The sequence below is a fragment of the Budorcas taxicolor genome, chromosome 1 (assembly GCF_023091745.1).
Source record: "Budorcas taxicolor isolate Tak-1 chromosome 1, Takin1.1, whole genome shotgun sequence".
NCBI lineage: Eukaryota > Metazoa > Chordata > Mammalia > Artiodactyla > Bovidae > Budorcas > Budorcas taxicolor.
Window position 1 is genome coordinate 32,570,953 of NC_068910.1, and position 12,606 is coordinate 32,583,558.

Genomic DNA, 12,606 nt, shown 5'->3' on the forward strand with positions numbered 1-12,606 from the left:
CTTAACCACAATACCCAGCTCTTACCACAATATACAGAGAAGTCTAGCAGTTTCTGGCAATAATGAGAACTCAATAAATGGAAGCTATGATGATGATGGTTATAGTAATGGAAATTCAATACCTATTGGTAACTGCACAAATCCATGAGTTATCTACACTGAGGCACTGAGGTGATAATTGGATATCAGGAAGAAACTAGCTCATCCAAGGGGAGAGGGCCGAGAAGGGCTGTGGACTGAAATTTGGAGGAAAGATAACCAGGTGCCCTAACTCACACTTGGATGGTGTTCAACCAGAAGTGACCCTTTTCACGACCTACAACAGAAATGACTGTTCCCTCCAGGACTCACAGAATAATTCTTGGATTTTGGTTCTAACTCTTTAAAAGTGTTTCTCCTACTTGGCTTCAAAGCCTTGTCTTTCCTTTCAAAACATTTGCAAATGGCAAATCCCACCTCCAAGGAGTCCACTGCAGTTTAGTCACAAACATAACCGCTCTTGTCTGGTAAAGATTAATGATGTTTCTGATATGGATATTTTTGATTAATTACTGTTGAAACTCTTGAGCTGAACGTCAAAGCTCGAAAATGAACTTTTAAATGGACCTAAAAGACAAGAGGCCCCTGTGTCGTTGAATATAATCCAGTCAAAGAGATTGCAAAGGAAAACACAAGAGACTGTATTAAATTCATGGTGACAAGAAAGATCCTTGTTCTATTTGTGGGGAAAAAAAAACAAAACACACTAGGTCATCATTCTTTAAGAGACTCCTTTAATACTGACCTGCCTAGAATGTAAAAAAAAAAAAAGTCTTTCTAAAACACAACTCTAGATTTCACCCATTAAACATCTATTCCAAGAATTCAGGTTTGCAAGTCTTGATGTTCAAAGTCATATTAAAAGAACCAAATGAAAAAAAAATGCAGTCAAGAAAATAGGAGGATTTAATTGTCTATAATGTAGACAATTAAGAGAAGTAATAGTTGGTAACATCCATTAGCAAGCTGTCATCCTGTTAAGACTGAGAATATAAAGTTGTCTCAAAGGAAAAATAAGGCCCCAATTCTGGACACTGCTACATGAGTATTATCAGATAGCAGTATCATAATAAGGCAAAACTAAAGCACATTAGTTGTTCATGAAGCATCACTGGAATTATACAGAATGATGCTATGAGCATGTTACTCTAAAATAAAAATCTACCAACACTATTGGTTTCTTTCATCCTAACTTACTACTATCTCAGTTAAAGTTACCAGTGATATCAGTGAAGAGAGTAGGTTAAGTTTTTCTCACAGGGCTAGTGATAGAAATATAATTTTAAGTGCTTTTCATTGATTTTTTTCTGCTCTTTTTTGCCTTCCACAATGTAAAATTGGGTTTCCCCTGTACCAGAATCACTTGGGAATCTAATAAAAATGTAAATTTCAGGGCCCCACACCAGAAAAATGGACCTAGAATCTCTGGAACACAGGAGTAAGAACCTGCGGTTTAAACAACATCTTCTCTTGATTTTCAGGCATACAAAGTTTGAAAATCATTGGTCAGTGTGCAAAGACATGTGCTCAAGTTCAAGCTTTGCCTCGAAATGGCCCTGTGACAGTGGACAAGTCACTTGATGTTTCAAAGTCGCATTTCATTTTTGTATAAAAGTGAAAATATTAACACCAGTCCTGCTTACAGCAAAGCTGTGTACAGGCTGAAATGAGGTTACAGATGTGAAACTGCTCTGTAAACTACAAAGCATGGTGTGTGTGAACTCTCTTACTGCTGTGTTTATTGTATAGTCATTCCCCTCCTCCTGTCCATTTGGCTGACTTACGATCCCAGGGATAGCAGCAATTATGAGTAAAACCTGGGGCAGAGAATGCAGAGGTGTTTGACATCTTGATGCTTTAAGTCTGTTTTAAGCTCATATTTGTAGATTACTAAAAGAAATGCATCTGTCTTCAACACTTTCTATGTGTGTTGGTTTATATAAAATTTTTCTTTATGATATAGTCCATGCTTTGAATCTGCTCTGTTTATCTACTGTGTGGAAAATGAAACATTAGTCTTCAGATGAAAATTCATCTGCTCTCACCCACAGCTATGATGAATTACAGTCAATAGCAATAGCTCTTTAAAATAGGAAAATATGTCTGCTTCACATGTACATGGCTTAGAACTGATAAATAAACTGGATACTTATTGATTTTAAAATACTGACTGATAAACATTTGGTTCGATAATGTATCAGGAAAACTATATACATGGAAAACTATATATACTTTATATCAATGTATCTTGATTCTAAAACTCTCAACAAAATAGGTATAGAGCAAATGTATCTCAAATATGACAAGCCCACAGCTCACACCATACTCAGAAATGAAAACCTGAAAACTTTTACTCTAAGATCAAAAATTGTAAAAATGCCGTCTTACCACATTTAACAAGGTACTGAATGCCAAGCCAGAGCAATTAGACTAGACAAAGAAATAAAGGTCATCCAAATCAGAAAAGAAGGAAAACTGTCTCTATTTGCAGATGACGTATTACATATAGAAAACCTTAAAGACTTCACCAAAAAGCTGTTAGAACTAATTAATGAAATCAGTGAAGTTGAAGGATTGAAAAATCAATATACAGAAATCAGTTGCATTTTTACAATAAATATCAGAAAGCAATTAAGAAAACATTCTCATTTACAGCTGCATCATATTTAGTAAAATAGGGCTTCCCTGGTGGCTCAGTGGTAAAGGATCTGCCTGCCAATGCAGGAGACACTGGTTTGATTCCGGGTGCAAGAAGATTCCTCATATAGTAGGCCAACTAAGCCCGTATAGCGCAGCTATTGAGCCTGTGCACTACAGACCAGGAGCCACAGCTTTTGAGCCCACACACCACAACTACTGAAGCCCAAGCACCCTAAAGCCCACGCTCTTTAACAAGAGAAACCACCTCAATGAGAAGCCTGTGCACTGCAATGAAGAGTGGCCCCCACTCGCTGTAATTAGCGAAAGCCTGCGCAGCAACAGAGATCCAATACAGCCTAAAATAAATGAATAGATAAACACAAATTAAAAGCAGCAGCAAAAAATTGTAAAATGCTTAGGAATAAATTTAACTAAGGAGATGAAAGACTCGTACATTGTAAACTATAAAATAGTGAATAAAAGAAATTGAGGAAGACACAAACAAATGGAAATTTATTTTATGATTAGGACCTAGAAGAATTAATATCATTAAATGTCCATAATACCCAAAAGAATCTATAGATTCAATGCAACTGATATAAAAATTCCAATGTCATTTTTCACAGAAGCAGGACAAAACTCAATTTGAGTGGAATGAAAAATACTCTAAAAAGCCAAAGCAATCTTGAGAACAAAGTTGGAGGCATCATGCTTCCTGGTTTCAAGCTATGTTACCAAACTATAGTAATCAAAACAGGATGGTGTTGACATAAAAACAGACATAGATCAAGGGAATAGGATACAGAATTCAGAAACAAACTCCTGTGTATGCTGTCAATTAATTTATGACAAAGGAATCAAAACTATACAAGAAGGAAAAGAGCCTCTTCAATAAGTGGTGCTGGGAAAATGGATATCCATATGTGAAAGAATGAAACTAGACTATTGTCTTACATCAAACACAAAAATCAGCTCAAAGTGGATTAAAGACTTACATGCAAAACCTGAAACCATAAAATCCCTAGAAGAAAACATTGGGCACACTCTCTTTCACTTTGGTCTTGGCAATGGTTTTTGGATTTGACATAAAAAGAAAAGAAAAAAAAAAGATGGGGGACTACATCAAACTAAAAACTTTCTACAAAGCCAAGGAAACCATTAACCATGGAATGGAAGAGATATTTAGAAATCATATATCAGCTAAGTGCTTAATATCTAAATATATTTAGAAACTCATACAACTCAGTAGGAATAAACCCAAACAACCTAACTGGAAAATAAGCAGAGATCTGAGTAAATATTTTCCAGACAGAACATAGAGGTGGCCAATAGGAACATGAAAAAAAGCTCAACACACTAATCATCAGGGGAACACAAATCAAAACCATAAGGAGATATCATTTCACACTAGTTAGTTGGGCTACTGTCAAAGAGAAGAAATAGCAAGTGTTGGAAAGGAAGTGGGGGAAAGGGAACTCTGCGCTGTCGGCAGGAGTATAAACTGGTGCAGCCACTAAGGAAAATAGTATGGAGGCTCCTCCAAAATTAAAAATTGAAGAATCATATGATCCAGCAATTCAATTCAGGGTATTTATCCAAAGCAAACGAAATTACTCTCTCGAAAAGATATCTGCCCCCTGATGTTCACTGCAGCGTTATTTACAATAGCTAAGACATTCAAGAATGGAAGACAACCTGAGTTCATCAGAGGAAAAATGGACAAAGAACATGATATTATAAATATATATTCATAATGTATATATTACACACATATATAAATTATCATATATATTTTCTTCCTGCCTGCCATAAAAACAAATGAAACTCTATCATTTTGGAACAACACACACTAGACCGTGAGAACATTACACTAAGTGAAATAAATCAGACAAAAAAGACAAAGGCCATATGATATTACTTATAGGTGGGATCTGAAAAAGAAAAACAATGAATTGGTGGTTGCCAGAGGTGGGGTTGGGGGTGGGCAAAATACACGAAGGTGGTCAAAATGTATACATTTCCAGTTATAAGAAAAGTAAATTCTGTGATGTAATGTATGTAAATAATAGTGAATATAGTTAACAACTTAATTAACAGTGTTGTATATTTGAAAGTTGCTAAAAGAGGAAATCTTAAAAGCTTTCATCAGAAGAAAAAATCTGTATGAGTGGTGATGAATGGTAACTAAACTTATTGTAGTGATCCTTTTACAAGATGTACATAGCTGAAATCACTGGGTTGTACCCTTAAAATGAATCCAATGTTATATGTCTATTATATCTCAATTAAAAAATAAAGAAAGGAAAACTTTAACTAAAAAAAAGGGAATGAGAAGGAAATGTGATATATATAACCAGGTTATAATGTAAAAGTAAAAAAGCATTAAGAAACAGTGCCAAGTTATTCTTAGAGAAGAAGCAATTTAATTAGATAATCTCCTGGGAACGTGATACTTTCCAAATAATGGCTGGAAGAAGATGATTTAAGAAAAACGAAATGGTTAGGAAATACCATGCATGTATTGATAGTATTTGTTTAAAATATTTGCTGTTCCTGCTTTTAGACCCATTTCTCATAGGCCACTCCTGCTAGAGGATATTTATGACCCTGTTAATACCAGCCTTGGCTGCGAGACTTGCTTTGGCCAAAGAAATATGAGTAGAAGTGACCTCCACTATTTTGGAACAGAAGAGTTATTGCCTTGTTCTGCTATCACTCTTACCTTAGATAAGGGATAGTTCTTCAGTTGGCATCACAATGGAACTTCACGGTGCGGAGGAGAGCTGATGTTGACTGCCATTGCCGTATCACATGTGTGAGACGTAAACTTTTATTTTCTGAATCATTAAGATTTGGCGGTTATTTGTTATTGCAGCATAACCTCGTGAGACCTCACTCACAGATCATGTTTATTCTGTTCCCTTCTCCCCAGCTTTATCTAAAATCACCACATATAAATAAATACTGACAGCACAGTTTGGCCAAAAGATCATGCTAGTCTTGATGCCTCTGATCATGAAATTTACAGCTGCGTGGCTGGGAAAGAGGAACCCTCTTTCACAAGTTCAGCATAAAAAGACTTCTCTACCAGACTGAAACAAATGGAATCCATTAGGTGGATGGTGGATTAGGGATTGTGAATTCATACTTTGGCACAAAGGAATAAAATTTTACATTCTTTTGTGGTCTATTTATTGTTAATCCTGCTCTTTTCTGTTGGCTTTGTTGTTTTGGTGTATATATATATATGTTTTATTCTTCTCTTCATTGGCTTTTAATTATATAGTCTGATAGAATTCTTTTAGTGGTTAGGTTTCAAAATGCATCCTTGATTCATGACATTCTACCTTCAACTAGTGTTCTTATCACTTCCCAGATGATGTAAAAATCTAAAAATATAATTCCTTTTATCCTCCTCCTGCCCTTTCAACTATGGATGTGATGCATTTTATACCATCATTCCTTATAAACAACACAAGACTATTAATGTTAACATTACAACAATCAATATTCTTTCTCATTTGTTCTTATTTTCCCTGTGTGGTATGCTTGCTTTCTCTTGCAGTTCTGTGATTTCATCTGGAACTATTCTCTTCGGTCAGAAACTTCCTTTATAATTCCTTGCAGTGAAGTTCTTACGGTGACAAATTCTAGATCTTTTCTCTGTGTAAAAATATCCCGATTTAATATTAGTATCTGAAGAATCTTTCTCTAGAAACTGGAACTCTAGGCTGACTTTTCTTTCTTTCAAGTACTTTAAAGATGCAGTTCTGTTTTCTTCAAAATTCCATGGTTCCTTGTGATAATTCAGCTTTTGCTTTTCTTTTGAAAATAGTAAGTCTTTTTTCTCTGGATATGTTTAAGATTTCTCTTCCTCATTCATTTTCAAAACTTTCACCATAATAGGTCATCATGTGATTTTTCTTTATTTAACCTGCATGGGAATCAGTGAGGCTCTGGAATCTTTGAATTGGTGTCTTATTTTAAGTTCAGTATAAACACTTTGTAACTGACTCTAAGACTAATGTTCCCATGAAAACCATAACCCAATTTTAAAAATTGAGAATTATTTTAAGAAAAGGTAAACAGAGTTAAACAAAAGCTGAACATTTCTATTCTTCAAAGGACACTTTGAAAACATGAACAGGGAAAACACAGGCTGGTTTAAAACACTCCCTATTCATAAAACTGAGAAAGGATTCATACCTGATAGGTATAAAGAACTCATGTAACTCAAGGGTAAAAAGAGACAAGTCTGAATTTTAAAAATGAGGAGATATTTTAAAAGGATGTATAAATGACCAATAAGCATATTAACAAGTGCTCTGTGTCCTTTATCATTGGAAATGCAGCTAAAACCATAATGAGATACTGCAACATGTTCACCGGAATGGTTAAAATTTAAATGTCTAACACTACCCAGTGTTGGCCACGGCGTAGAACCATTTGTACCCTCATACATAGTTGGTGGGAATATCAAGTAGCACCCTCACTTTGGAAAAATGTCAGGGGGTTTCTTATAGATATAAACCAAGTTCTCAAGGATGCTATGTGATTAATAATAAAAGCATATCAAAAATCGAACACAATTGTTTTAAAAATGGTGTATCTCATTTATTCATTGAAATGGCAATCTATTCCAGCACTCTTGCCTGGAAAATCCCATGGATGGAGGAGCCTGACAGGTTACAGTCCATGGGGTCGCAAAGAGTTGGACACGACTGAGCGACTTCACTTCACTTCACTTCACCTGTGTATGTTTGTGTTGTTTCCAGCTTGGGGCCATTATTTTTAAAACTATCATGAGCATCTGTATATAAGTATGATTAGGATGTGGAGAAATGAAAACTGCACAAAATATGGGGGAAAGATGGGAAGGAGATCATGTAATAGGGAGATGGAAACTGTTGGGAGTGGGGAGGGACAGAATGCTTTCCCAGGGAAATGATGATCAGGTTGATACCTGAAGAATGAGGGAGAGATGGTCTTAGCTGGAAACTAAGCTTACCGACAGTCCCTTAGAAGGCACAAGAAGCTAGAGACAGAGCACGTTGAAATTTCTCTTTATATCCATAGATAAAATATTTTAACACAGAAAATTAAAGTCTAAGACAAGCAGGTCTTATTTTGGACCTCATACCATAGTGAGGTTCTCCTGGATTAATGATGATCACTATTTCTGGCTTCATCACTCCCCTGTGTGGGTTAAAGACTTATTGAGGAGACACAGATGCTCATAAATGATCAAAGCAAGTTAACTCTCTAGCCGGAGGATGTTATTGTCAAAATACACTTAAAGATGGAAGAGTAATCCTCTTCCATATTCTGTTGTATGTTTGGTGCTCTATTCTCCCTACCCTCCCTACCTGCCCTCACTCTCCACCACTCAGCCTTCTAAGACAACGTAATTCCTTTTGATTTCTGCATTCCAGGCAGATTCTTCACTGTCTGAGTCACCAAGAAAGCCCCAAATAAAAGGAAGCAATCATTAATTTTGAAATAGGAGTTAAAAACTCCTTGGCAGGAGAAAATAATCTATTTATTAAAGAATATATCAGTGTATACTTACATTATTCTTTTAAAGTAATGTATGCATAGGTTAATGAAAAAGCATTAACAAAAATTGCTGTTGAAAGCTTGGGAATTCCTAACACATTTGGTGTTTCTGGGTAATTTGAGAACAGAGGAAATGAGCTGACCATTTGTGATGATGTCAGTGGGTCAATGGTTCATCTGACTATGTAGTTAATTTTAGGGTGACACTTCTAATTACCTTACAGATCAACCAGGTCATCCTCTCAGAACTGACCTACTCTGCTAGGGCAGAGTGAGCCCTCATTCACTTTTAGTGGTTCTTAAATCTTTAATTGCTTCCTGTCAGGTGTTCTGGACTTTAACTTATTTCTCTCTGTGCTCTGTTTTAGTCTGGGTGCTTTTGAGATGCCAGAGATTAAGCATCTGTGGTACCCTGAAGCAGGACCAGGCATTCTCATGATACTGTACTATCACAGCTTAATACGTGATCAGATTTCATTAAGATAAAGTTGAAGCAAGATTTTGTACTTAAATATTGTGGAACTAAACAAAGACCACATAAATGAAAACAAGCAAGGGCAATTCATTCAGAGACTGCCAGAGCAAGGGAGTTGGCCACCATCACTTGTGTTTTGACAGAGATTCAAAGGCAAGGAGAGGAGCGGGGGAGCTTTATAGAGGAGAAAGTGAAGGCTTCAGTCTTGCCTGGATTACAGGCTGGTGGCATGGGAAAGGCATCCTGTGTGATCTGTTACCGGCATATTTGAATTTCTCTGGTTGGTCCTAACTTGGAAGCAGGAATAAAATTAGGGAAACTGTCAATAATAATTATTATTGATACTTATTATCAACAATAATTGATAATAATCAAGTCCTGCCTGTTTGGGGACCAACGTTACAGGGGTTATTTTTTGGCTTCCTGGATTGTTACTGGTGATAGCAATCTGATTACTGCAAGTCTAACTCATAAATAGTCAGCTGATTTCCTTTGCTGTAGCTGAGGATTTGGGCCTAAGAATCTCATTATTAGTGCCCCAAAACTAAACAGGGCAGAGGGTGACCCAGGCCATGCCAGGGTGAAGAAGGGAGAGAAAGAAGATTTAGGAATCCAACTTTGATAATGAACTTAATAAAGTCTAATCTTAGAAGCAGAGGAAAAAAAAAAAATCAATGCTTACATTTATTTGCTAACATTAAATATGCCTTTATTTTATGCTAAGCCCTATATTAAACATCTTTCTTTCACTGTTTTGTATTTTCCCTATTAAAATATTATAAGGTCAGTTTTTAGACTACTCCTTTCTACAGATGGGAAAATTAAGGCTTAGAAAAAGGAAATGTTTGTTCAAGTCCCTGAAGCCAGTGAGTGATACTGGGACCAGCAGGCTCACTTCAGAGTCAGACTCAAGTTTAACCCCTTTCCCTGTCTTCCTCACTCCTACACTCAGGGTCCCCCCCACCCCCACATCTTTGGGAGACATAAGCCTTTGGCTGGCAGGCAGCCCTTTTGTATGACAACAGCTAAGTGGCTCAGATTGTGAAGAGTAAATGATATGTCATCTTTCCCCCAAATTTCTCTTTCCTGAGCAGAAAAAGGAAAAAAAAAAGGGATTTCAAGTATATTGTCTAAGCAAATATCTAACCAACGTAAAAAATTCCACTGACCACTGAGTCATTTGTAGTGATAAAGGTAAGTCTAGAGTCTGTCATACTGACTGAAGTAAGAAAGAGAAAGACCAATAGTGCGTATTAACGCATACGTATGGAATCTAGAAAATGGTACTGATGAAGCTCTTTGCAGGGCATGCATAGAAAGGCAGATGTAGGGAACAGACTTATGGATACAGCAGCAGAAGGTGGAACAAATGGAGAGTGAGCATTGACACACGCACACTGCAGACAGCTCAGCTTGGCGCTCTGTGATGCCCTAGAGAGGCGAGACGGGGGACAGGAGGGAGGCTCAAGAGGGAGGGGCTATTTGTATGCTTATGACCGATTCACACTGTTGTACAGCAGAAATTAACACAGCATTGTAAAGCAGTTATTCTCCAACTTTCAAAAGATACCCTATGAAAAACCATAACAGAAAAGAACATTTAAAAAAATAATGTATATATATATGTATAACCAAATCACTTTACTGTACAACAGGAATTAACAACATTGTAAATCAATCATACTTTGATAAAAATAAAGAAATAAGAAGAGAAATTCCCTGTCCTGTCTATGAACAGATACTTCAAAGCTTCTTTCTCACTTGCACGGAAATGAAGTGTGAAGAAGTTTCTAGGGAGAACAACACAGAAAAGGATTGGACTGTTGGAGAAAGTCTGTGGCACCTGAGTCTGACTTTCCTTTCTCTGTTTTTTTCTGGTAGGACTTAGTTCAGTGAACATTTGTTAAGTGGAGCGCATGATGCCAGATGGTGAGCTGTGGTTCAACAACAGGTCACAAGAGAAAGTGAAATAGAAAGTTTATGACTCACAGGTCCTGGAGGAAGTGCATAGCCTGCCTCCAGGGGTTACATGGGGAGGTCAAGGCAGAGTTCAAAGAGAGTTGGAGAGGACAGGCAGGACCCTGGGCACATTCGTCTATTAGGATCCATGGGTGGAGTGCTTTGGGTTTCCCAGGCTAGGGCCAGATTTGTCCATTCAAACCAAAAGAACAGAATTTTGGTAAACCTGACGAGAGTCTTACCTAAGAGGTACATAAAACAAAAAGACGTTTAGACGCAGAAAGGCCAGGGAGACAGCTGATCATAAGTGCTGTTGGGGAAGTCTTATCAGAAACTTAAACATTTGCTTGTTATTCTGCAGGCTGACAACTAGGATGTGTGTTTGCATGAAGGGACTAGTGTTTGTTTAAGGTCTCTGCTGGTCATTTTGCCAAACAAAACAGATGCCAAGGCAGCAGTATCATGGAGTAGCTGAGCTCAAGCCAATATTTCTTCTCTTTAGTAATCAGTTTATGTGAATGGGGAAGAATAGATGGAGTTGACTGATGATGGTAGGGACTTTTCAACCAACTGTCAGAAAGCCTGAGCTGCAAGTTGTTGGCCCCAACTTTTTGGTAGCTCTCTTCAGTTGTGGAGTGCTTAATGCCTGTTTTCAACTGTTTCTATAGAGGGATAGAATACAGTTGAGTATGGAGAGGTAGAATGGCACCCTTTTTAATTTGGAAGCCTTAGTAATGAGATGATACCTGCACCAAGTATTATGAAGGATACTTAAGCAGATAAAGAAGGTCAGAGAAAAGCTTATGCAGTGCATAGAAGGGAACAAACAAAATCACAGAGGACTGAACAAGCTGATGGATTGCCCAGGAGAAAGGACTATAAGCCATCTGATGTTACTAGAGTCAAAAACATGAGGTGGGTGGTAATATCAGACTAGAGATTCTTAAAGACCCCTTACTTAGTTCAGGATTATTTGTAAGGAAAAGGGGATGTTCCGAATGCAGAGAAAGTCAAGTGATCCCAAGGAAGCAGCAGAGATTAGCATCAAAACTCTAAGCTTTCAGGTTTCCCCCTAAAGTTACAAAGACTCCTTCAGCCTCACATTTTAGGCAATGAAGTAAATGCTTTTTACTTCTAGTCTGGCTGTAGAAACTCAAAGCAGGGCAACACCTTTATTGCAAGTACTAGAAAAGCCAGACAAGTTACCAAAGACATATATTGGAAGACACTGGAAAGCTACAGAAGTGACAAGGATTAGGTAAGCTGGACCTCAGAGCAGAATGGAGGGGACTTCAAATGTGAGCTGAGAATCACCAGTTTTTTTTTTTTTTATCCTGGGATATTTACTGATTTGGGCTGCATAAAGGCTAAGGCCTGATCCAAACAGGGCAACTCTACTTAAGGAAAGAGAAACTGGAAATTGTTTTGTGGATACTTGATGTTGGCTGATGGATTGGAAATTTAAGGAGGCCCAAATGCAACTGGTTTTATCCACATGGCATTTAATAGACTCTGGGATGTACATAGCAAGCTGGGAAAGAAGACAAAAGGATCCTTAAAGCCAGAGTGAATTTCCCTTAATCTTGACATGGTTGCAAGACCAAGTGGAGAAGTGGGGCTCTCTTCAGACAAACCACTTGTTTTATTTTTCTTTAAAAACATTGCTCAGTTTTGAATCTTTGGAAATGAAATGTTCAAGAGAAATCCTCCCAAGAGCTGCACTGAATCTGTCATTTTTTAGGGCTAGAGTCAGGCTTGCAAACAACATCACATAAGCCATGCCTAAGCAAGGATGATGCAGAGAAGAATCATATCTTACTGAGAGAAAAATGCTGTCCTGGGCTGGCTCAGTCTCTGCTTGGATTAACAAAATAGACTTCTCTCTTTACTTGCAAGCAGAAGTAGAACTGTCTCTAGGAAAAACATTACTTGTAACT